General features: G+C 46.8%; 1 protein-coding gene across 3 annotated transcripts in view; it reads right to left on the bottom strand.

Moving 5' to 3' along the window:
* PAK3 (p21 (RAC1) activated kinase 3) overlaps positions 1-22,498 on the bottom strand; it is a 146,820-nt gene that overhangs the window by 84,973 nt on the left and 39,349 nt on the right. For 2 of the 3 annotated variants that reach the window (XM_029996393.2, XM_041118916.1), the window contains exon 2: positions 19,167-19,277. The exons of the other annotated variant lie outside the window; for it this stretch is intronic. The gene's annotated coding sequence lies outside the window, so the exon portion shown is untranslated. The remainder of the gene's footprint in view (positions 1-19,166; positions 19,278-22,498) is intronic. 3 annotated transcript variants of the gene reach the window in all.

Below are 22,498 nucleotides of genomic sequence, written 5' to 3'. Positions count from 1 at the left end.
ACCTGGCTGGACCGGGTCCATCACCAGCCCCAGCAGCTCCTTTCTTGTGTGCTAAAAAAGGCAGGACTGGCTGTATCAGGATCATTGGTGCTGGAGTGTCTCTGTGCTGGGCTGTGCACAAGCTCCCCAGCCCCTCTGTGTGGCACCTCCAGCCAAGAGTGGCCCAGGGACAACTCCTCCCTGAAGATGCAGCCCCATGGAAATACAGGGCTAGGTAGCCAACGCAGCAAAGCAAAAGCAAGAGAAAGAAATACTAGCTCTGAGCAACAAATAGCCTTCTCGTAGCCTTTGTTCCTCTGAAAGATGCCTGAGGACTTCAGAAGCCAAAAGCCGCATAACCTCACCTTTGAGATCTAATCAGACAGACCCTCCCAAACTGACTGCAGTGCTGCAGACTCCCACTGCCTGAAACTACCAGCACCCTTCCCTGTGGCAGAGGGGTGTGCAATGCTAAACGTCTCGGTAAAAGAGACCAAGCAGCAGCGTTGTCAGAAACCAAATGTACACTTAGCTGGGATGGCCAGGAAGTTAAAAAAAGAAGTCTTTCTTGAGTAAAAAGACAAATCCCTTCAAAGAGCTGCCTGATCCTGCTTTCACGGGGAATGTGCTCAAGCAGGGCAGGAATTCAGGAAAGCTCTGCAGCCGCACATCTGCAGGACACCTCGGTCAGTACTACGTAGGATGTAACATTAATGGGGCACGCAGTTCCAGAGGTGGCTCAGATAGATACACCCCGGTGAGGGCACAAGGCCACTGAACAAACCTCTCTGCTTCAGCAGGCAGGAAGGTGGACACATTCTCCATCTTCGACAGAACTGGTTCTGCTGCATTTATCTCACCTTGCTGGCAAACATGACACAATGTGAGCGATACAGCATGACTGGTAATTGGGTGTCAGTAGGTTTTCATGAGAAAGGGGGGAGTAAGGATCCCATTAATCTCCCATACTTAGTGGTAGCTGCCAGAGAGCTCGTCCTGCAGATGAAATTAACTCTGACGACTAACTCCCGTCCCCACTAACAAAACCCCAATAAGTAGCTACCTATTCTGGCTCCTAACAGCTGTGGGTATTACACTACCCTGGCGCTTTCTGCCTGTGCCAGACCACCGTGGCGAAAGCGCTCGGCCACCACGGCTCCTGCTCCTGACCAAGGCTGGCTTACGTGGGGGGGGTCAGGGGGCCCCTCCGCCAGCCCTGCCAGCCCGGCTGAGCCCAGGCAGCTCCAGAGCGGCTCGAAGCGGTGCCACAGCAGGACTGGCTTAGCTGCACCGGGGGCTGACGGGGGGAGCACCGGGGGGAAAGGGACACGGAGGGACGCCGAAAGCTAACAATTAAATTTTGGGGCCTGCTTGGCCCATGATGTCATGGTTTCCCAGCGCCCCGCGGATTGGCTGCGGGTGAGCATCTGCTGGGAGCTGGGGCTGGGTGTTTGCCTGAGGTTCAGACCTTTCCCAGCGGCTCTGAATCAGGCTGGTTGTCGTGACAACCTGGGTAGTGGCAGCTCCTGATAACCACGTAATGAGGTTGTCACAAAAAGGAGCCCCTCCATCAGAGAGGTTTAGGGATCATTAATGTTTCCGAGGGAGCGTGAGAGCAGAAGAGGTAAGGGGACCATCTGGCGATGCTGGAGCACGTCAACAGCCTCCCTTGGAAAGGAGCTTCGTTAGACAGGAACCACCTACCGGCACGTAGCGATGGGAACCAGGCAGGCTGCCTGCCAGCAGTGAGGGGGTCCCAACTGCTCAGCTGTGGGATCTGGTATCTGCCGAGATCCAAGCAAAGGCAGAGCGAGGAGGACACACAAGTGCTGCTTAGGAACGACTCGAGCCCCCGAGCGGTGAAGGCGCCCGGGGCTCACGCGAGCGCGGGGCCGTAACGCAGCCTCGGACAAGTGACACGGCGAGGCTGGCACGCAGAGGCCTTTTCCCACCGTGCCGCTGGCCTCGCACGCTACTTCTCAGGGTCAGTCGTTGAACATCTGAGGGTAAGTCATTGAACCGCTCTGTGCCTTAGTTTACCCCATTTGCAGGTAACTTCTGCGAACGTTTAGAATACCTTCCCACTGCCACGCCACGGGCCGCTGGGAAGTAGTGTAGTGCATGTAGTGCAAACCTCGCACAGGGCAGGGCAGGGACTGGCAGCAAATGCAGCTCATTCGAAGAGAATCCATGCATGACTCCGCTGTCCTGAGGATCCTCTCAGCTCAGGTCCAAGAATGACAAGGCAGGACAGAGATGTCCCCTTGTCATTACTGGAGACTGAGCCTGGGGGATCACGCGAGGCACCAGACACAGCGTCTCCCCCCCGAGATCTACACACGCACAGTCTTCTCGCCCCAGGAAACTTTTTGTCCTTCACCTCGTCCTTGTGAAACATGGGTTTCACCCTGTTCTCAACAAACCTGCAAGATATCTGCCACTGGCTGCAGTAACAGTGGATTGGGGTGCTAGAGTCCGAAACCTCCGTGGATGGTGACCCCACCACAGCTTGGAGAAGCTCAGCTGCCAAACTGCTGATCCCCAAGACTGGGTCCCTGGAGAAGAATGCCCACATTCACATGAAGGAACACACTTTTGAAAAAAAACTTCCCTGCAAAATGATGAAGTCTGAATCTTTCCTAAGAGGAGATGGAATTTACTCCATACATAACTCCTTATGAATCTTACAGCAATAACTGACAGAACGTTTCTTTTATATCTTCATCTGTTTTAAAAATACCTACTGTAAACAGTTGCTTAAGTCAGTGTAAGACTTTATTAATAAAGTCTTCATATTAAAAGCAGCTGTATTTTTATTTTAGTTTATATTTTTACCTCAAATCATAATTTTCCTACTCAAAATTAATGCTTCAACTGTGGATTTAACTGAGATGTAATAAGAATATTAACACATGCCAATTAAATACCAATCAACTACTAAAGACTGAATTTAATAGATACATTTCTTAATATACCACTGCTACATCTCATTAAAATGTTGTTGAATCTTCACAACTGTTGTAAACAATCAAGTGGGATATAATCCACCTCCAGGAACTAGTAAAACTGAATGTACTGCTCTCCTACTGTGGGGATGTGTGTGATATAAAATTCAAAGCTAAGACAGAGATATAGTTGATTATATATAACAGAAATACTCTCAGATTAATATTAGGCACCGGGTGCACAAATTCTGCCTCTCTCAGAAAGGAACAAAGGGACGGGAATGTCTACAAGGAAATCCCCACCCTGGAATAGGGTTTTGCAAGAGGGAAACAATACGAGCCAATATTCCTTAAACCTGTGCTCTGAAATACTGCCCGAGCTGTAATTAGTGATTCTTCCCCATGAGAGGCTGTACAGCCCAGCAGCATTGCTCCTCCAGTTTTGGCAGAGGGGAAACTGAGGCAAAGAGCTGCTACAGCAGCTCAGGGCTGGGCAGCAGCTCAGTAGCAGCTGTGCACAAACCTCCCAGTAACATTGCCTTGCACGGATCTCCAGTGTCATTCCCAGGCCCTTTTTTTTTTTGTAAACTGCAATTTAAATCACATTCCAACAGGAGTAGCAGGACTAACAGCTTAAACATATCAAGCCCTACCTTAACACAGCTTGTAAACAGAACACATCACAGCTTCCTGCAGAAACAGGAACAGGATTCAGAATTTTTCAGAAGACCCCTGTAAAGTCCAATGCTGACTGTCCTGTCCCCATCCTCCTTCATGGGGAACATCATCTTTGAATGAACACAAGCGAAGACGACCCAGCTGCCTGCTGGATTTTACCTGCTACAGATGTTGAATTCAATCTGCTCTCAGGCCTGAGAAAACCAAGATTCACCCTACCTATCTAAACAGCACAGAATGGTTTCCAGTCCTTCCTGGTGTCAGAGAACAAGATTCTGAGACACAGTGTGTTACCGCAGACCCAGGGGACCGTGGCCAAGCTGCCGTGGTCCAGCACAAACACCAGATTTACCGATACGTGAGCATGCACAACCTCCTGCACTACAATGTCTCAGCAGAGGTGAGAATTACTTCTCATTTAAGAACAGACATACATAACTATGCTGCTGTATGCTTTAAGGGCAAAATCTGACAGTAAAACCACCACAGCGAGATGGGCAAATGCAGCAAATTTATCTTCTCCTCAAAAAATAGTTGTCATTCAACATCGATTCTTCACTGGAACAGCCACACATCACTGTGCCTCAGTTTGCAACCTGTAAAATATCTAGAGCTGGGCGAGACATATAAAAACTATTCTCCAAGCTGTTTATCTTTGTTTCAAACTGAAAAGCATTTGCCAACATACTAGATTTTTACACAAGTCATTCTCCATTTTTTTCCCCAACTACTTGTGAACAGGAACGACACTGATTCTTGTGCCTGCTGGGAGACCTCAAAACAGAGAGGCTCAAGAGATGGAATGTCACCATTATAGAGGCTACGTTCAGGCTTAGCCACACTGTAGCAGCATCTGGATCTGGGGTTTTAATTTACATTCACCTCGATGTAATCATTAAGACTAATTACTGCAACACTGAAGTGGAGTAAGTGTGGAGCAGCCGTGCCTGCACAGCCCTCCCCTTCTGACACCTGAGCTCAGCCCTGTGCTGAGAACACATGTGTCAGCAGGGAGAGCTGCTGAGCTCCTACCTTAATGTACATATTTGAAAGGGATAAACCACTGGTGGTACCTGACATTTGGGGGTTTTAGAGATGCTGAATATGGAGGCCAATATATAATCTGCGACTGTCCAGAGCATCTCAGCATTCCAGACCAACCACATGAAGGTAACATACAAAGGGAAGGTATGTAGTTTATCTGATTTACAAAAATGAACTGATTAAAGCCAGTAAGGCTGTTAGAAAATGAAATGGTATTAACAGCTTTTACACTGAAGCCACTACTGAATTTTTTTAATGCCTGTTTCTCAGTCAGACATGTTTGCAATAAAAAAAATCTTCCTCTCTGGCTCTTTCCCACTCAATGCAGTTGTGCTTCAGGAACAGTAAGGGTTTAGGCAGGGATTCAGACCTCTTTTTTGCACTCCATCACCAAAAGATTTCACATGGGGGATGATTCTGGACTGAAGATACAGGAGACTGGAGTGCTGTTTGCTGTTGAAGAGAAGCAGTGTCGAGCAGCTGCCAGGAAAATTTTGCCAGCCCTCATCTCCTGCTGCCTTCAGAGTATTTTGGAGAGACCAGGAAAATCTGATGCCACTGAAGTCCAGGATTTCCCTATTGCCCTGACACAGGCTCCATGGGAGAAGGGAGGGAGCTAACCTGTCAGGGGGCCAGCAATGCACTACAAAACTGGCTGGAGATAGACTCACATACATCCAGGAACAGACAACCTGTTCAACCCCTAGAACTACCACCCTTCCTTTAGCATTCCAGCTACTAGGACCGTATGATGAAGGCATCACCCAAGAGTGTGAAAACAGCAAAGCTACCAGGGGCTCTGCGAGTTCATATCCATGCAAACAACTCTTGCAGCTTGGGCGTCCTCCCATGGTGACCCAGTCATACAGCCTCCAAGCCTGGGTTGACTTACCTGTGGCTGGCCTACAGCACAGACAAACTCATAATAGTTTGCACCCCTTAGAGATGCTAGGCCCTCAGCTACAGTATCACCGGGGAGCGTCTGAATTATTCCTTCAAAGCAGATGGGACAGCTGATGCTGCTTTCATCTTTAGTGGTTCCTTCCCCTGTCCCCACAAATGAAAGCAGATCCTTATTTCCATGTGGCTCCTCCTGCTCATTCAGCTCTCTTGAAGATCCACTTTTCCCACAACAAGTGTTGGGAATCTGAGAATTAACCTCATACTAGATCAGTACGAACTTTGATTTCACAGCTACGGCAACTTCACTGATGTCATGGGTGAATATGAACAAAGGTGCTATGAATGGCAAACACACGGCATGGCATGACCGCTTTGTGAGTACTGAAGAATACTGCGTTACCAATATGTTGCAATGCAAAGGTACCATAGGTATCGGGAATAACATCAGCTCAGAGGGCCTGGAGAAGAAAAACGTCTTTATGTGGATCCCATTCCATGAATGAAGACTTCATTGCCTGGAGAATATCCCATGACAATCAGATTTTACTACCATGCTGGCTCAGGGCAGTGTCCTTCCAGCAGCTAGAACACTAGAGACAAGGGTTGTCTGTGATCTTACAGCACTCCCACACCAGCCTGTTAAGACTGAAGCCTTACAATTAGAAAAAGCATGATAAAGAATGTGTGTCTTGACTTAAAGAATACCCTTCCCAAGCTTATTGGGGTTGTGACCTGGAAAGTTAAAATGCAAGAAACTCTGGCTGCTGACCAGGCAAAGTATTTGATACTGGGTTAAAGAATCAATGGCTCTCAGCTATAGCAGACTGGCATCAACAGCACTGCGTAAAGTGCCCCTCTTTTCTTTAGCATGCCTAGTACCAGCTAGAGCAGCGGGGCTGACACTGTCTTTGTGATATAAACAATTTGCAACAACTGAAGAAAAAGATACCTCTGAAACCCGATTTAGTGAGACACTTCAAACAAGATTTCAGGAATTTATTCCAGAGGAAGGACTTTTACCTTTGTGAGACTGACCACATCACAATAGTAAATGGAGAATGTGCCAGAAACAAACTTACACGTACCAAGAGGAGCTACTACAGTCTAAAACACAACCTTGCCTCCAACACATCCTCAGTGCAGTCACTTCTTTAGAAAATAGCCCCTTCTCCTCCTTCTCCTTCTCCTTCTCACTGTCCATGAACCCTTCCAGCACCTTCCCTCTCTTTCTCCCCTGTAAGTCTGCATGCACTGGTAGCTCACTATACAGCAGGACACAGCCAATAAAATGTGAGACCTTCTAGATTTGTTCACGCCAAGCAGTATTTCACTACTATTTGTCCCCAAACTCTTGGTTTTGTTTGGCAACAAAGAGAACTCCATAAGAAATAGTGAAGGCTGGTTGCCCAGCTAAGCATGTGTGCAGGTACAACCACCAAGGAGAAGTTTATTCCATGATCTTTCACGTCACTGAGAAAGTTAAGGTCTGTTTTGACACAGCATAGGCAGGACCAAGCATTAGTTTGAAGACAGAAGGCTACAATCCCAGAAAAAATCTCTTTATCATAAGTTCAGAGCCCAGAAGGCAGTGGAGCATGAGTTTTCTGGCAAAATAGGGGTTTTTTTCTTCTAAAAATAATGCTTTTCAGCGTACAAAACCACCCAGGTTTGACAAGTCTTACCTGAAGAGTAGAGGAGTTTTGAGCCCCAAGATTAAGGAAAGATATGTTCATGAGACCCTGAACCCAAGACAGTCCATAGGGAGAGGGCGAGACCTGTCTTAGATGTGGAGACTTTTTCACATCACTTTCAGTGACCAGCTTCTTTAAAAACTCAAGAAAGCATCAATTTTAGCATGCACCCACAGGATGGGAGAACACTTAATTCATTGCAAATTTAGGAAAGTTTTGTTCTCCATCCAGTTCAGATCAAAAAACAAATGTAAAAAGTAAAAATATTTCAAGAATCGTGAGTATGACCTTTTGACCAGCTTCAGTCAAGTATATAAAGCACGACAGTGCAGCAAGCACTACATTTCAACCCTCATCTCTGGCTGTGAAAGTCAGATGTTCAGAGAATACAGTCAGGCTTATTAATCTGGTGCTTAAAGATGTCACCTAATCAAGAGCTAGGATCAGGGAGAAATCCCCAGCTGACATTAAAATGTTAAATGCAATGGACTGAATCCAATTATTATTTTTATTGGAATTGCTAATATATGGGATGGGGCTGGAGGGTCTGATTTCCAAGATAAACACGTGACATCAATGCCACTGGAGATGGGGACCGATTAAAGCTTTCGACCTGTTCTGCACTGCTGCTGTGCCAGGTCAGACTCCCCTTCCACCTCAGGCCTGCTGACAGCTGGGCAGCCAAGCAGCACCCATGGGGTCAGGGAATCCCTGTCACAGCAATGGTGTCCGGGTGCTCTCATGCATCACAAAGGCTACAAACCTGCGCGGTTGCCCATCTATTCCACTAACCCTCACCTTCCATGGGATATTTCCTTCTTTTGGTACTCATGAAATCCGAAGCTCAGGGATTTATGGTCCCTGGTAAACCTAGCATATAAACAGAGAAACCGTCTCCTTCCGTGAGCAAATGAATTTCTCTGTGAAGAGATCTCACAGCAAGCCTTCAACTCTTCAGGTTGCATATATGCCAGCTGTAGCCAATGTACCAAGATAGCCTTCATTGTCATGAAAGTGCCTTTGCAGTTAGCTGATAAGTTTCCCTGCCAGTCTGAGCTGCTTCAATGCAAGGATATGTCATAAACCTTCCTCCCAAAAAATCCTTCACTGCATGAGAGGAAAATGACTGGGGTGTGTTGACAGCCTTCAACTATCTGAAATCACTTTGTGAAGTATTACAGGGACCCAACCCAGCCAAGAACAATCACCCTTAAAATAGAAATTAAAATTAAATACCTTTATTTTTTCATGAAAGGAAAAGCAACGTTTCATTGGAGCACCCGCTCCACCTCTGTGTCACTCTTGACACCTTCACTGACAGTCACGCTTAGCTTCTGCCAGTGCCCCGTGGAGCCCACCAGGATGGGGTCACCACACTCAGTATCCACCTCCCTGCTCTTGGTGTCTGTTAAGCAGATGAAGGCTCCATACGAACAACGTTTATAATGAAAGGTACCATCCTGTATTGAGGCCACGGGCAGAGAGGAACAGAGCTAGAGGCCAGTACTGGATTTGGTGACATCCTGCCCGCTCTCCTGATGCCATGTATCCACACTGGATTCCAGCCAACAGGATGCAGCCAAATTTAATAGGTGATTCTATGACATGACTCCAGTTTACACCAGTGTAAATAAGACTGGGCTCCTGCTCTCACTTTTCCCGTGCTACCAGCGTTGCTTTACTGTGCAACTGCCAGACTGAATGTCAATCCAGTCTGCCTCTGGCTTACTGCGGGACCTAGACTCTTATGCTTCAGTGCATCCTTGCAGTCAAAACAAGATGTTTGTTCATACATATTTTTAATCTTGTTGCTACCCTGGCTTCTTCTCATTAGCTGTCTTGCACAGCCACTGGTTCCACACCAGGGAAACAGGCCAATTATCTTGCACAGCCCAAGGGAGAGCTACTGCTCCGGGAGGCAATGGGTGCTTGCCCTGGCGGGGATAACTGCTGTCCCATGGTGAGGGAAGGAAACCCCAGAAGTACAGAAAGTCTCAGCAAAGCAGGGGAGGAAATGCCAGATAAATTCCTCATCATCAGAGGAAGAGAAGCACTATCCTTCTGGCGAGCGCTGTCTTTGCTGCATCTCAGAGGGCTGCGCACAGCCCTGCAGACGGCAGGTAAGGAGCCACTTCTGAAGACAGCAGCTCCTTGGGGCACAGCTCAGGGACTGATGTGGGGCTCGGCAGCTCCAGGGCACACTCACTCTTTACAGGACAATGGCCACAGACTCGAAGCTGGCGAGCAGAGACCTATGTTGCCAAGCAGGAGGGGCTCACCCATCGCCAACATTTCAGCTCCCATTAACTTGGTCTGAAGGTCCCAAGGGACCACCTTAGCCAAGCCAAGTCACCCTAGCCACACTGTCTCCTTGGAGCTGTCACCTGCAGGTCAAGCTACAGTCGAGGCCATCAGCAGACAGCCTCATCCCGCTCTCCCTATGCACAGGGCAGACACATTAAGCCTGGGCTGCAGTATGCAACACAGAAGAAAATAAGAAAGACATAGGCAGTATGGCTTTCAACTAAACCAAAAGCTCTCTGTTCACTTTTCCACGCAGACATCATCAGAGAGTCCTGCTCCTTCAAGCTTGTCATCACACAAGACATGGGCTCTACCTCCTGTAAGAGATCTGATCTGTCAGTTCAGGCTGAGGCACGTAGAGCCCAGCTTCTCCTCCTCACAAGGAGTTAAGTGATTGTACAGACACTTACCCGTGTCTGCAGGGAGGGAAGAGAGAGGGGAGAGGAGGCTGACTTGCCCTTTGGGGGTCCAATCCATTCACTGCCTCCCTCTCCCAAGCCCTGCACCAGCAAAATGGATTTTCACACTTAATCCCGCACACAGCCTTTGTGCCATCCCGCTTGATTTTATGTGGCAGCTGTGGTCCTTTCAAAATGGTGCACGGTCCAGAACAGATCAACTGTGCGGCAAGGTGAATTACAGCTGTGAACAAAATGTCTGGACAATTGCTATGGCAAAAGGGACTGGCATTGCTTCATGCTACTGCTGCCAATTATCTCCCGGTTGCACAATGAATTCCTTATCACCTTCTCTCACCAGAGCTGGGCAGGAGGAGATTTGCGGCCTTTGCTTTTGCCTCACTAATCATTTCTGGGCTGACAAGTCCCACGGACCGGGAACAGACTGCTCTTCTGGCTCAGAAATAGAGCCCATACTTTGCCTTCACTCTGACTCCTGAAAATGTGCCCTCAGATGGCCTGTGATGCCATTTTTGTCTTCTAATGGAAGCTGAATGTCACTACTTTCCCCATCAGGAATGAATGCTGGCAGCCTGAAGCCCCAGTTCTGGCCACTTGTTGCACCAGACAGCAGCTGAACAGGTCTGTCCAAGGAGAGGGGCACTGGGCAGGCACGACTGGAAGCCTAACTCCTCTCACTCCCAGGGCGGGCAGAGCTAGAGCTGACACAGACAGGCAGCCTTGCACACCCCAGCTCATGTCTCCTGTCACTGCCACCCTCAGCACTCCTTGGAGAGGCGGAAAGCCATGATGACACCAGTCCCCTAGGAAGGAGAGTAAGAAACTGTGTTTCATTTGCACCCAAGTGATCTGCTCAGGATCAGCTGGATGGATTCAGGAGACAGGAGGAGAAGGGTCTTACCTGTTTGCTGTTTAGTGGTTTAATGGCAGAAAGCATTGGGACTGAAAGCATCTCAAGCTTCATGGCCCTTGAGCCTTTTGGTTGTGGTTCAAAAAGGCAAACCCCAAACCAAAAGAGCTCCCATATAATGTAGGAATTTTCCTCCCTCTATTGCCTCCAAAAATATGAAACCAAATTCTACCTCTGGTGGGCTGCAGCCCTGTAGGGGGCACAAAGGAGGGTGACATCTGCATCTGCCCTGTCCCCTGCTGTACCTCCTTTAGGGGTGCTGGCCCACAAGCAGTGGCCAATCCGTAGTAACTCCACTCCATGAACTACCCAAACCTCATGTAAATAAGACAGAGAAACAGATCAATCTTACCCTACATACAGGAAACTGAGAGGCACAGCCAGTCCCATGTACATGATAGCATTGCAGAATAATCCACTGTACTTTGGACTCTACTTCCTATACTAACTGCTCTACTTTGTAATTTTCCAAGCAAAAATCATTTTGATCCCACAGTAAACTGTCTGTGCAGAATTACCACCACTGAACTGTCAGGCCTACGTCACTGCACCTCTCTCCAGTGTCCTTGTACCGACAAAACCTGGAAAGATGAACCGCTCTGAATGGAAATGGGGCAGGGGGGAATGAGGATGGCTATCAAATCCAGGGGCATCATCAGTTTTCTTTCTAACAGACAGCAATTGCTCCTCCCCACCTCCTGGGCTCACCAACCTGAAGGCTATCTGCTTACTGCAGCACTGGCCACCTGCCTTGGAGCCGTGTCTGTGAATTCAGCACGTGAATGCTGCAGTGTTTTGCACTTTTTGCGACATATGCCCAAAAGAAGTGATTGTGGCCTGCAAAACCCTGAGACAATGTTGTGTATTCGTGAGTGCCATCTACTGGCACCTTCTCCCTTAATTAACCTTTACAAAGCCACTTTGCGGGGTGTGGAGCTCTCCAGACCCCAGAGCACACAGGTACCACTGGCTCCTGTCCCATCCCTAGCAGGGGCAAAAGTCTGTACCTTCTCCAGTATCCCAACCTCTCCGTTCCCATCAGCTGCAGGAAATAAATCAGGTGGATTCATTCTATAATCTGCTATAAGGATTGTTTAAGTAAAATTAATATGTTTTCCTGGTAGGGAAAGGATAACAGTTAAGGAAACACTTGAGATCTCAAGAGATTCTTTGTCATGCTTCTGCTAGCTGGCTAAGAAGACATCAATGCGCAAAAAATATCCATCCAACATATACATATACTGGCTTTTTCCTCAAAAGACTCTCTGGCCCCCCGGAACCTCAGTTTCTAAGAACTGCAGCTGCAAAGAAAACCTCATGACTCAGATGCCCACGTACCTTGCAGAGTGTGCTGAGAGCCAGAAAGAATGGCTCTACCATGAGTGATCTCATCCCTAATCACCACACTTGCAGTGATAGCCGTTGGGGGACAAACATGGGTAATTTATCCAGTTTTCCTGGGAAAGAGAAGCAAGGGGATCCCAAACCTGCACACTTTGCACAAAGGAATATTTCATTAAAAGGGCCCAAGTCAAAAGCATTTGCTGGACACCATTGCTTATTTTGCTCCCCCAAAATGTCGAGATTTAGCAGAGCCCCTATGCTGTATGAGCTCTGCCCACTGAAGGAGAGCCACGCAGCACCTACCCTCATCAGGGCAATAATTACACTCATGGGAGCTTTATGAAAAAAGTCTGCCAAAATTAGAGAAGCTGGCAACAGTGGGCACATGCCAATCTAACTGACAAGTAATATGAAGGCTGCTGAGAGATGAGGAGCAAAGGACTGGAGTACAGAGGATGAAACATATCCAGAAGTGCAACAAAGTCACACTCAGATAAAGTCTCCTTGACACAAGCTCTGGCAAGAGCAGAGCCACTTCATCTCTGAGCCACACAGGCTTAGGATTTGTGTTCTCCTTCCATGGCTGTTGTTGACATGGAGCCAAACTCATCCTTTTACGCTTGCAATTAATACCTGGTAGGGCAAGCTCTTCTTATTACCTTGTACAGACATACACATTAGCCTTCCCTGAGATCACAGCACCCAGTGCCCCTCTCCCTTCCCTTTCCTTCTGTCCTCTCCCTGTTCAGTCACCCCCTCCTGTTTGCTTTTTCACCTTCACACAGGAAACAACCTTATAATTGGAGCCAGAAACAGATACTCATCTTGCAAAGAGCCACCTCGAAGCAGGAGGCTTAGATCCTAAACTCTCCCAGGAAGGCATCTGAGTTATGCACACTCCTGATGATAAAAGTGATTAACCATCATTACCACGTTGCTGTAGTGTCAGTTCTGGTGCTCACTCTAAAAAGGACAATGTCTGGCGGCACAGAGTTTAGCAAAAGAGATAAAAAAATGGAATTTAAAGTCCAGATAATCCATCATGCAGAGAGCTGAAATGAGCTCAGTGCCTGTAATTTAGTAATGAGAAGGTTAAGATGCATCTCAATCACAGTCTGTATGTACCTATGCAGTGAAAAATACTGAGATTAGTGGGTGCTTAAGTCTTTTTTAATTTTAAACAAAAGCATAATGAGAAGCACAACAAAGACTGGAGGCTGGAAATAAGTGAGGAGAGCATTTTTAGACCAAAGCAATGCACCACTGAAATAATTTACTATGCGAAGCAGATTTTCTCTGACTTACAGTTTCTGCAGCCCCACTGGATGTCTGTCTAAATGGCATGCTCTAACCTAAGCAGAAGTTATTGAGCTTGAAGTAGAAATCTTTAGATAAAAGTTTGCTATTTGTTTTGCATGGGAGGTCAGACTAGCTGGTTAGAACTGTCCCATCCTCCTGTGAACAGGGCCATGATGGGAGAGCTGGAGTCTGAAACCTGGCAGCTGAAGAACAGTAGGACACAGTAGTAATAGCTTCCCATTACCTGGGATCACAGCACCATTAAGTCAGTACTTTAGGAGGTAGAATATTAACGTTGCCTATCCAGGGTTTCTCCAGCAGTAATGAAAATTAAGGAGATGTATAGTATGACTCATATAGACTGTATGCAGTAAACAAATAATGAAAATAAACCATTGCAATAGGCAGTTTGGGAACTCCTGTACCATATGTGTTATTATTTATTAATTGTATTCCCATAGCAATATATTTCTGCAGCACCCTGTAGCCTAAAGCCCCTTGCTTTCTAAGTGTTAATTAGGGCTCACAATAAATGCTGAGAAGTGAAGGAAGTGTGTTCATCTCTCCCCTACATTTGCAAAGCCCTACAAGCAAAACCCACAGGGACTTGCATGAGGTCACAAGTGAATCAATAGCACTGCCAGAAACAAGAGCTCAAAACTCCTGGCTTCCAGGTTCCTCCCACAGAGAGAGAAAGGTTGGTAACAAATCCCCGAAGAAGTGGGAATGAGCAAGAAAATCACAGTGTGCAGTCTGGCTGTGTTCACAGGTGAGTTAATTAGACTGTGGCCTAATTAAAATACAGCCTTTGCATCTTGCCTTTCTTCCTTGATGATGTGGGCAACAGGTATAGGTTGCCCGTAAGCTCAAACTGTAAGCTAGGAGACGGCTTCTAACCTTGGACAGAGTGGAACAGCCCTACGATGGGGTGAGAAACCCAGTGATTTCAATATGGCACCTAGTATGCTCATGGAAAGTATCACTGGATACAATTGCCTGCAACAGCAGAGGTAGAGAAATGAAGGCACAAAAGTCTCCTCCCAGTGCTCCCTTCCACAGTAACACCTAGTTTTAGAAGCACCAAACACTTGCCATTTCAGATGAAGTTCCCAGGTGTTTGGCACCTCTAGAGAGCAGCTCCTGCACCTTAGCAATTATAATGGACACACAAGTCCAATATGCTTTTAATGGCTGGAATTAAAGAATCCGTCTCTGAAAACTGCAAAAACAAGTGGCAATCACATACCTCTGCATCACAGTGAAGATCGGGAAACAAGGGCACTACTTGTGTTACGATATCTCTCCTCCCTTTTTGGCAGGAACACAGTAGGAATGGAAGGGAAACAACTTACAACAGGCCATGAAAATGAAACGTTAACCAAAGATTCGACCTCCACACGCAAAACCTAACAACTGGAAAACTCTACCACAATAAAAGAGCTTTTTTGTCTAAAGATTGGGTTTAGAGGACAATGGTCTGGCCAGGGGAACAGCTGGGTTTAACTTGCTTAATCTTCAGTGAGTTTTAAGGTCTGATCAGGAACTCACTAGAAAAACCTCATTGTTGTCATCACTCGCCTGTTCTGCATAGGCAGAGGTGTCACGAGCACAGGCAGCAGGCTGTCACCACTGGGGAAAGGAGGTTTTCAGTTACCGAGGGAAGAGTGCAGCCCAGGTTCTTACTGAAACCTGCAGTTCACATGAGGATGAATAGTTACAAAATGAAATACCAAAGTCTCCCACTACAGAATCAGTTCATGAGTGACCGGAGATGAAATGCTAAAACTGAAACAAGCTAGCACACACAGAAGGACTGAGCCACAGAGCCAGAGCATTCAGGAGGTGCCCAAGGCAGCTTCACACAGGCTGCACATCCAAGATAATTCCCCACCAAGACAGACACCCTCCGGACACAGACAACGCTGAAAAGCCTAAGTGTTTGGCAGATGAGAAGGGAAAAAAATATCTGTAAACTCTGAAGGTAAAAGACATTACTCTCACCCTTAATAACTCACAGATGTGTCTTTCTCTATCTTGTCTGCCGAACATTTCAAACCAGTGTTGCATTTCCTACTAAACCATGATGCCCACACAAGGAAACTCAAGTGAGCGGTGGCCCATAAGACGGTATAGTGCTTTGAAAATGAAGTTTCCAAAAGCATTTTAGATAATGGAGGAGAAAAGGAGGGATCAGAAGCAGCAATGAATGAACACAGAGAGACAGGATTTCTCTGTACATCAGAGCTCTGAGCTTCAAAATCACGTGGAAATCCCAGCTTTCCTGGTTTTAATGGGAAATAGCCCAGGAGATAGACTGAAGGTTCTGAGGCAATTCATTTTCCAACATGACAATGCAGTCTACAGCCAGAGCATCACATTGCAGTCATGCTGCCTGTTACTCAGTGTGAAAAAAGATCAAAGAGCAAAGAAGGAATGGATCCAGCGAAGCATGGTGCGAATCAGCAGCTGCACTGTTCTCTCCTTCTCACGGCTCACCTAGCTGAAAGCAAGGAGTCTGTTCAAGCTGTGGCTGTCTGCACCTACGCAGAGAAGAAACCGATAATGCCAAGTAGCCCCTTTCCCCTGCTTGATGGACTGCACTACGCACACTTGCTTAGAGCCCTTCTCGCATTCAGTGGGCAGGTAGCACTGTTGTTTTACTCCAGCACAGGAAGGTCAAATGAGCCATAACTCCAGAAAGGTCTGGTTGCAAGCAAAAGCCAGGGAAGCTTATGTCTTTATGAACTTTTATCAGCTTCCAGTCCCTTTTCCCTTCTGTTTTGCTGTCACCTATCACTAAAATTAAATAACATTTGGTCTTGTCACTATGTTAACCAAGGGACACTGCAGACTCAAAAAGTCAAACTCAATCTAACCTGTGGGATAGTCGCTCCTGGTACACTTGTTGGGAAAGCACAGCCTAAGATGGAGAGAACAGGGACTCATCCCTTGGAAATGTAAGTGCCTGATGCCTACCCAACTCATAAAAGAAACATTGCAAAGGGGTTAGAGACACAGAAGGCTTATAATTGGGATGACCCTACACAGGCATATCAGTAACTGCTGTTAAACAGTGTGGAAAAACCTCATCCACAGCCCCGCAAAGGATGTGGGACAGAGAACACTAGCAGCACAATGTAATGCCCAGCCTTCGCACACTGTCTTTACAACAGGTAGTCAATATCCCTGCAAAGTTGCCTGCTTGCGTTTCACATCTGTATTATCTTCCACGCTCATTTTGGTCCTGCTCTCAAAAAGGTGCTGTTCATCTCTTCTTCCCAAACGTCACCTCCCCAGTTCCGCACAGCCATGAGCTCTTTCGCGTGTTTCCACACATTGAGAAGTTAGGATAAGGATGCTCCAAAACCCAAAGAAAAATAAAACAGTGCCGGATGCTCCTCAGGTCATCAAAAATACAGGGTAGCACTGTAGCATGGATGCAGTGCTTTCTGTTACTGTGCCAGCATTTTAGGAGGATTCCTGGTTTTCTTCTCTCTTCCTAATGCTTCCTTACAAATCAGGCTCTCTCCCCACCTGGTCCTCCTGTGATAAAAGTCTCGTTGCAGCTGCAGGAAAAGGCAAGCCATTTTGCTTGCATGGCTGCCTCTGCATTTCAAGCTTATTTGTATGAGACACTGCCACCCAGCACAATTTGCATACGTACCAAAATGCGAGACCTGCACAAAATGAAGCAGGAAAATCATTTGTCTCTCCGCTTGGAAAAGGTTAATGGCATGGATACTTTGCAAATGTTTACTATGAAGTGTTTCCTAAGCCTCTGAGCTATAGAATTTGTACATAAAAGGACTCTTCCCCAGTCCCACAATCCTATTTGCTCCAGATTAACACAAGTGACCTCTACTTCACTTGAGCTTCATTCATCGCCCACGGAGCAAGGCCTGGTTTTACTGAATTATTTTCCTGCCATCATGAAATGCTATTCAGCTGCATTGGAGGGGACAAGGCTGCAGATGCCGGTGTTAGCTTTCTATTACATTAACCGTTCAACACCCAGACAGCATTCCTATTTAAACCTTACTCAGATCAGGAGGGTTGCAGAAAACCATGACATAAGTACAAGATTATGGTGGGTTGACCCAGGCTGGATGCCAGGTGCCCACCAAAGCCACTCTATCACTCCCCTCCCTCACCTGGACAGGGGAGAGAAAATATAACAAAAGGCTTGTGGGCCAAGATAAGAACAGGGAGAGATCACTCATCAATTACCATCACGGGCAAAACAGACTCAACTTGGGGAAAATTAATTTAATTTATTACCAATCAAATCAGAGCAGGATAATGAGAAATAAAACCAAATCTTAAAACACCTTCCCCCCCCCCCCCCCCCATCTTCTTCCTGGACTTAACTTTACTCCTGATTTTCTCTACCACCTCCTCCCACAGCGGCACAGGGGGATGAGGAATGGGGGTTGTGGTCGGTTCATCACACATTGTCTCTGCCATTCCTTCCTCCTCAGGGGGAGGACTCCTCACTCCCTTCCCCTGCTCCAGTGTGGGGTCCCTCCCACGGGACACAGTCCTCCACAGACTTCTCCAGCGTGGGTCCTTCCCACGGGCTGCAGTTCTTCACAAGCTGCTCCACCATGGGTCCCTTCCCCGGGCTGCAGTCCTTCAGGCACAGACTGCTCCAGCGTGGGGTCACAAGTCCTGCCAGCAAACCTGCTCCAGCCTGGGCTCCTCTCTCCACGGGGCCACAGGTCCTGCCAGGAGCCTGCTCCAGAGCAGGCTTCCCATGGGGTCACAGCCTCCTTCGGGCATCCCCCTGCTCCAGCGTGGGGTCCTCCCCGGGCTGCAGGTGGAGATCTGCTCCACCGTGGCCCTCCCTGGGCTGCAGGGGGACAGCCTGCCTCACCATGGTCTTCCCCACGGGCTGCAGGGGAATCTCTGCTCCGGTGCCTGGAGCATCTCCTCCCCCTCCTTCTTCACTGACCTGTGGGTCTGCAGGGTTGTTTCTCTCACATATTCTCACTCCTCTCTCCAGCTGCAGCTTGTTGTACAGTTTTTTTCCCCTTCTTAAATACGTTATCGCAGAGGGGCTACCACCGTTGCTGACAGGCTCAGCCTTGGCCAGCGGCAGGTCCATCTTGGAGCCGGCTGGCATTGGCTCTATCGGACATGGGGGAAGCTTCTGGCAGCTTCTCACAGAAGCCAGCCCTGTAGCCCCCCGACTACCAAAACCTTGTCACACAAACCCATTACATAGATACCTGGACTTAACACACACCAGAACACTAGGCCCAAACATGTGATAAAGAAAACTGGGGTGAACTACATCCTGGCAATTATATGCGATCATACACGTCAGGGGACAAAGCAGCCCTGCCGCGAAGCACTTCATCTCAGCTCCTCCTGCAGCTCCCTCCCTCTCTGTCCTCAACTCTGTCTGTCACCCAACATACCCCACAGTTGCCCTCTTAAGAGTGCATCAAAGGCTCTGGGATGGGTGCTCTTTGAAATGGCTTAATTTAAAGTGACATATGAAGTGTCACCTCCAAATTAAGCCAGGCTGAAGAAAACCCTTCAGGACCTTTCTGTCCCTTCTCCGTCTCTTCCTTCCCCTCTCACTTTGCTTTAAAAGAAGGCTTACATGTCACTCACCTCTCTGGCCATCAATAGGAACAACTCCTACCTGAAAGGTGTCTTCAGTTGCAGACTATAAGGGCAGGAAGGATATGCCCTCATTTCCCCAGTCCTCCAAGAATAACAGCCCAGACTGAAGTCCCTCCACAAGTCAGATCTCCTGTGTCAGACACAAACCCAAATTATTCTGGCACATAAACACAGATCTGTGCTGAAAGAATGGCCATTGGGCAATTAACAGAGCGAGCATTAAATCTGTCTCGCTCCTTTGTTTTCCAGGCAGGCTGCAAGATTGACTGAACCCTTTTACTTGGGAAAACAAATATTAGGCCCGATCTTCAGCTGGCAGAAAGCCATGCAGTGCCATCGATTTCTCTGTTACCCTGACTGAAATTTTGACCTATGGCTTCCAGCTGCATCAAAGCTTACTTGCTACCTGCACCTCCCACACCTTCAAATGGCACAACGACTCCACTCACTATCTTTTGCAGACCAGGGACAGATTTTCCCTTTTTACACCTTGCAATTTGGTTCTGCTTTTCCTGCCACCTGGATAATCCTACCAGGCTTGCCCTTCTACCTCCCCACCCTGTTCTGTCTTATGCACACAGGATGTGCGGAACAGTTTTAAGTAAAAAGTCAAATGCTTTCTGGAAGTGTCACAACAGCACAGCCCAAATCCCCCGCTGCATTAGGCAAACAGTGGCCACCCTGTGCAGCACCCAGGCTGCCTGGCAAATCCTGCTCTGATATGGACTAGGTTGCACCAGGTTTGGGAGCTTTTGCTGTGATTTGCAAATAATCAGATAGTTCAAACACAACCCATAAATATTGTATTTAAATGCCCCGCTCATTACTACAAAACAGCATCCTGCCTAAAGAAGCAGAGCCCTAAACTTAAAGTAGAGCAGACAAGTATAAAGGACTGGTGGAAATAACTGTCCCGCTCTCACGGAGCAAGGGAAGCAGACTATTTAAATACCTTCAGCACCCAGACTGTCTTAACAAATATTCGATCCTTTAGCTCTCCAAAGAATTACATACCATTCCTTACTCTGCACAGACAAGAAGTTGCTTTTGCATTCAGTGAATGGTGGTTGGGGTTTTGGTTTAAAAAACAAAAACATGTATTTACTGAAACTCACATGTGACTCTTGTGATAAGGAAAGCAATTTTAAATAGTTGAGAACCTGGGGGAACCAGCCAGAACACAGAGGGTGTTGTGTGGGCCCCTCTTCAACACACACACACTGAACTCCAAAAAAGCCAGGGACTGACGAAGACTGGTAGGATAATCAGAATAAGGGAGATTCCTCTGCTGGAGACCAGAGTAGCCAGCTTTTTTTAGCTTAACCAAACAGAGACTGAGAGGGGTCATCACTGCAATCCAGAAATAACTCAAAGGCAAACACCAAGGAAGAAAAATAGCTAGTCAAGATCAGTGACTAGAAATAAACAAAGAAGAATAAGAAGGCCATAAGTAAATTTGGACTGAAAATTATAATATTTCTATTACCAGAAGGATGAGGCAGAAGCTACTTTTCAATAGAAATAGTGGGGGAAAGAAACCATTAACCATCTTCAGGAGTTTATAAAGCAGACTCTAGGACATGGTACCTGCAGTCAGAGGGGCTAAATCAGGCACCCTCGAGCTTTCTCGCTACATTGGATGCTCAGCTCAAACCCAAAGAAGGAAAAAAATTAAAATAGAGGAAAATCTCAACATTCACCACTGCTGTCAAAAATGTCTCATTAAAACTAGGCCACAAATGCAGCAAGCTCTGCAAGGAGGAATGCCCAGAGGAGAAAAATGGCATCTCAGTGAATTCAGGCTCCCTGATCATTTGTGCCTCTCCATCACAAACACAGCCACTTGCCCCACGCTTGCTCTCCAGGATGAATTGCCAGTTGGGATTTTTCTGTAGCACGTCTACAGTGAAGCATCAGGAAACTCTCTGTAAAAGCGATTAGAATAACTCTACCCCAAAGTACTCTCTTGCAGCGAAACAACCATTAAGAGGAAAAGTGGTCAAGTTTTTCTGGACTCCTATTTAGTCTCTGTAACTATAATTTGCAGGAATCAGAAAGGAAGATAAATGCTTCCATCTCTAGTTATAACTCTTCAAAGGAATTGTGCTTGGTTTTTTCCCCAACAAACACTCTCCATCAACATTTGCAATTGATGGCCCAAGAGACATGGAATGCAGAAAGTAGGCAAACACATAAAAGAAAGCAGAATGTCTACTTCTTAAAAGCTCTTTTAACATTTTTCAACATACAGTGCAGAGAAAGAAAGCAGGAAACTCAGTTGGCCTGAAATAGGCAAAACTATTTTTAAGGGTTTATTTTTTAAGCTGAGAGAGTTCTAGCACAGCATTTATTTTTTTTAAAAAGGACACAATACTGTCACTCATTCAATACCTTAACTAAGGATTCAGTGTTCCAGGTTTGACATGGAAGGATTATATGATGGATTATATGATGCTTTATGCAGATGTTCTCATTAAGGAAAAGGTGATCTCTCTGCCTGTAGATCTATTCTCCTCTGAAAGCCTGGCAGTGCCACTGAATGACTATTTATCATGACCAAAACACTAGCGAGCTCATTCTTGTCTCCTTGCATGCATCGAACTTGCGATGATATTTTTAACTTGCCCCATGAGGTAAAAATATAAAAGGAAAATGAAAGGAGAGAAGGAAATCAAGAAAATGGGTAAAAAATATGTGGGGAGGGACACAGCAGAAAGAAACCCAGTGCAGGAAACAAATACCTCCTTCCTGTACACCTCCACTGCCACCGTGTCCAAACTGTATCCATGTCTCTCTTTAATATAATCTTCCTATTTTGCAAAAACTTCAAAAATAAATAGAAGCCTTTCTGTGAAATATACAGTGAAAGAAATACCAACAGGTTTGTCTTTCTTTTCACATTCTCCTTCTGTCTCACCTGCACCTGACCTAGGAGGGGTGCAGAATCACATGCCGATTTGTTGGGAGATCCGTCAGTGCTATGGGGTGACACTGGCTGGGCTGCAGGCAGCTGGCACAGTGCAAGCTCCCCCCTTCTGTACACTGCAGCAACAGGCTCTACTACGACAGAGCCAAAAGCTTGCAATTTCCTGTGACATTTTAGAAACTGGTTGGGAATCACCTAGAATTTCTTAAGGTATTGAAATATGAGGTGTCCTACCACAGGGAGAATTTAATCTGAATGTAACTGGAGACAGCACATGCACACACAGGCGTCGATGCTTTCAGTGCACATGAACAAAAGGGGTACATGAATACAGCTGGCTCTCAGCTAGAATCCAAATGACTGAGAAAGTTTATCATTATTCTTCCACCCATGCATCTTCAAAGCACACTGGTCAGTAACAGAAC

The sequence above is a fragment of the Aquila chrysaetos genome, chromosome 21, assembly GCF_900496995.4.
Source record: "Aquila chrysaetos chrysaetos chromosome 21, bAquChr1.4, whole genome shotgun sequence".
In the NCBI taxonomy this organism is placed as follows: Eukaryota; Metazoa; Chordata; class Aves; order Accipitriformes; family Accipitridae; genus Aquila; species Aquila chrysaetos.
The sequence above is the reverse complement of the archived record's forward strand: the minus strand, read 5'-3'. Positions and strand labels throughout refer to the sequence as shown.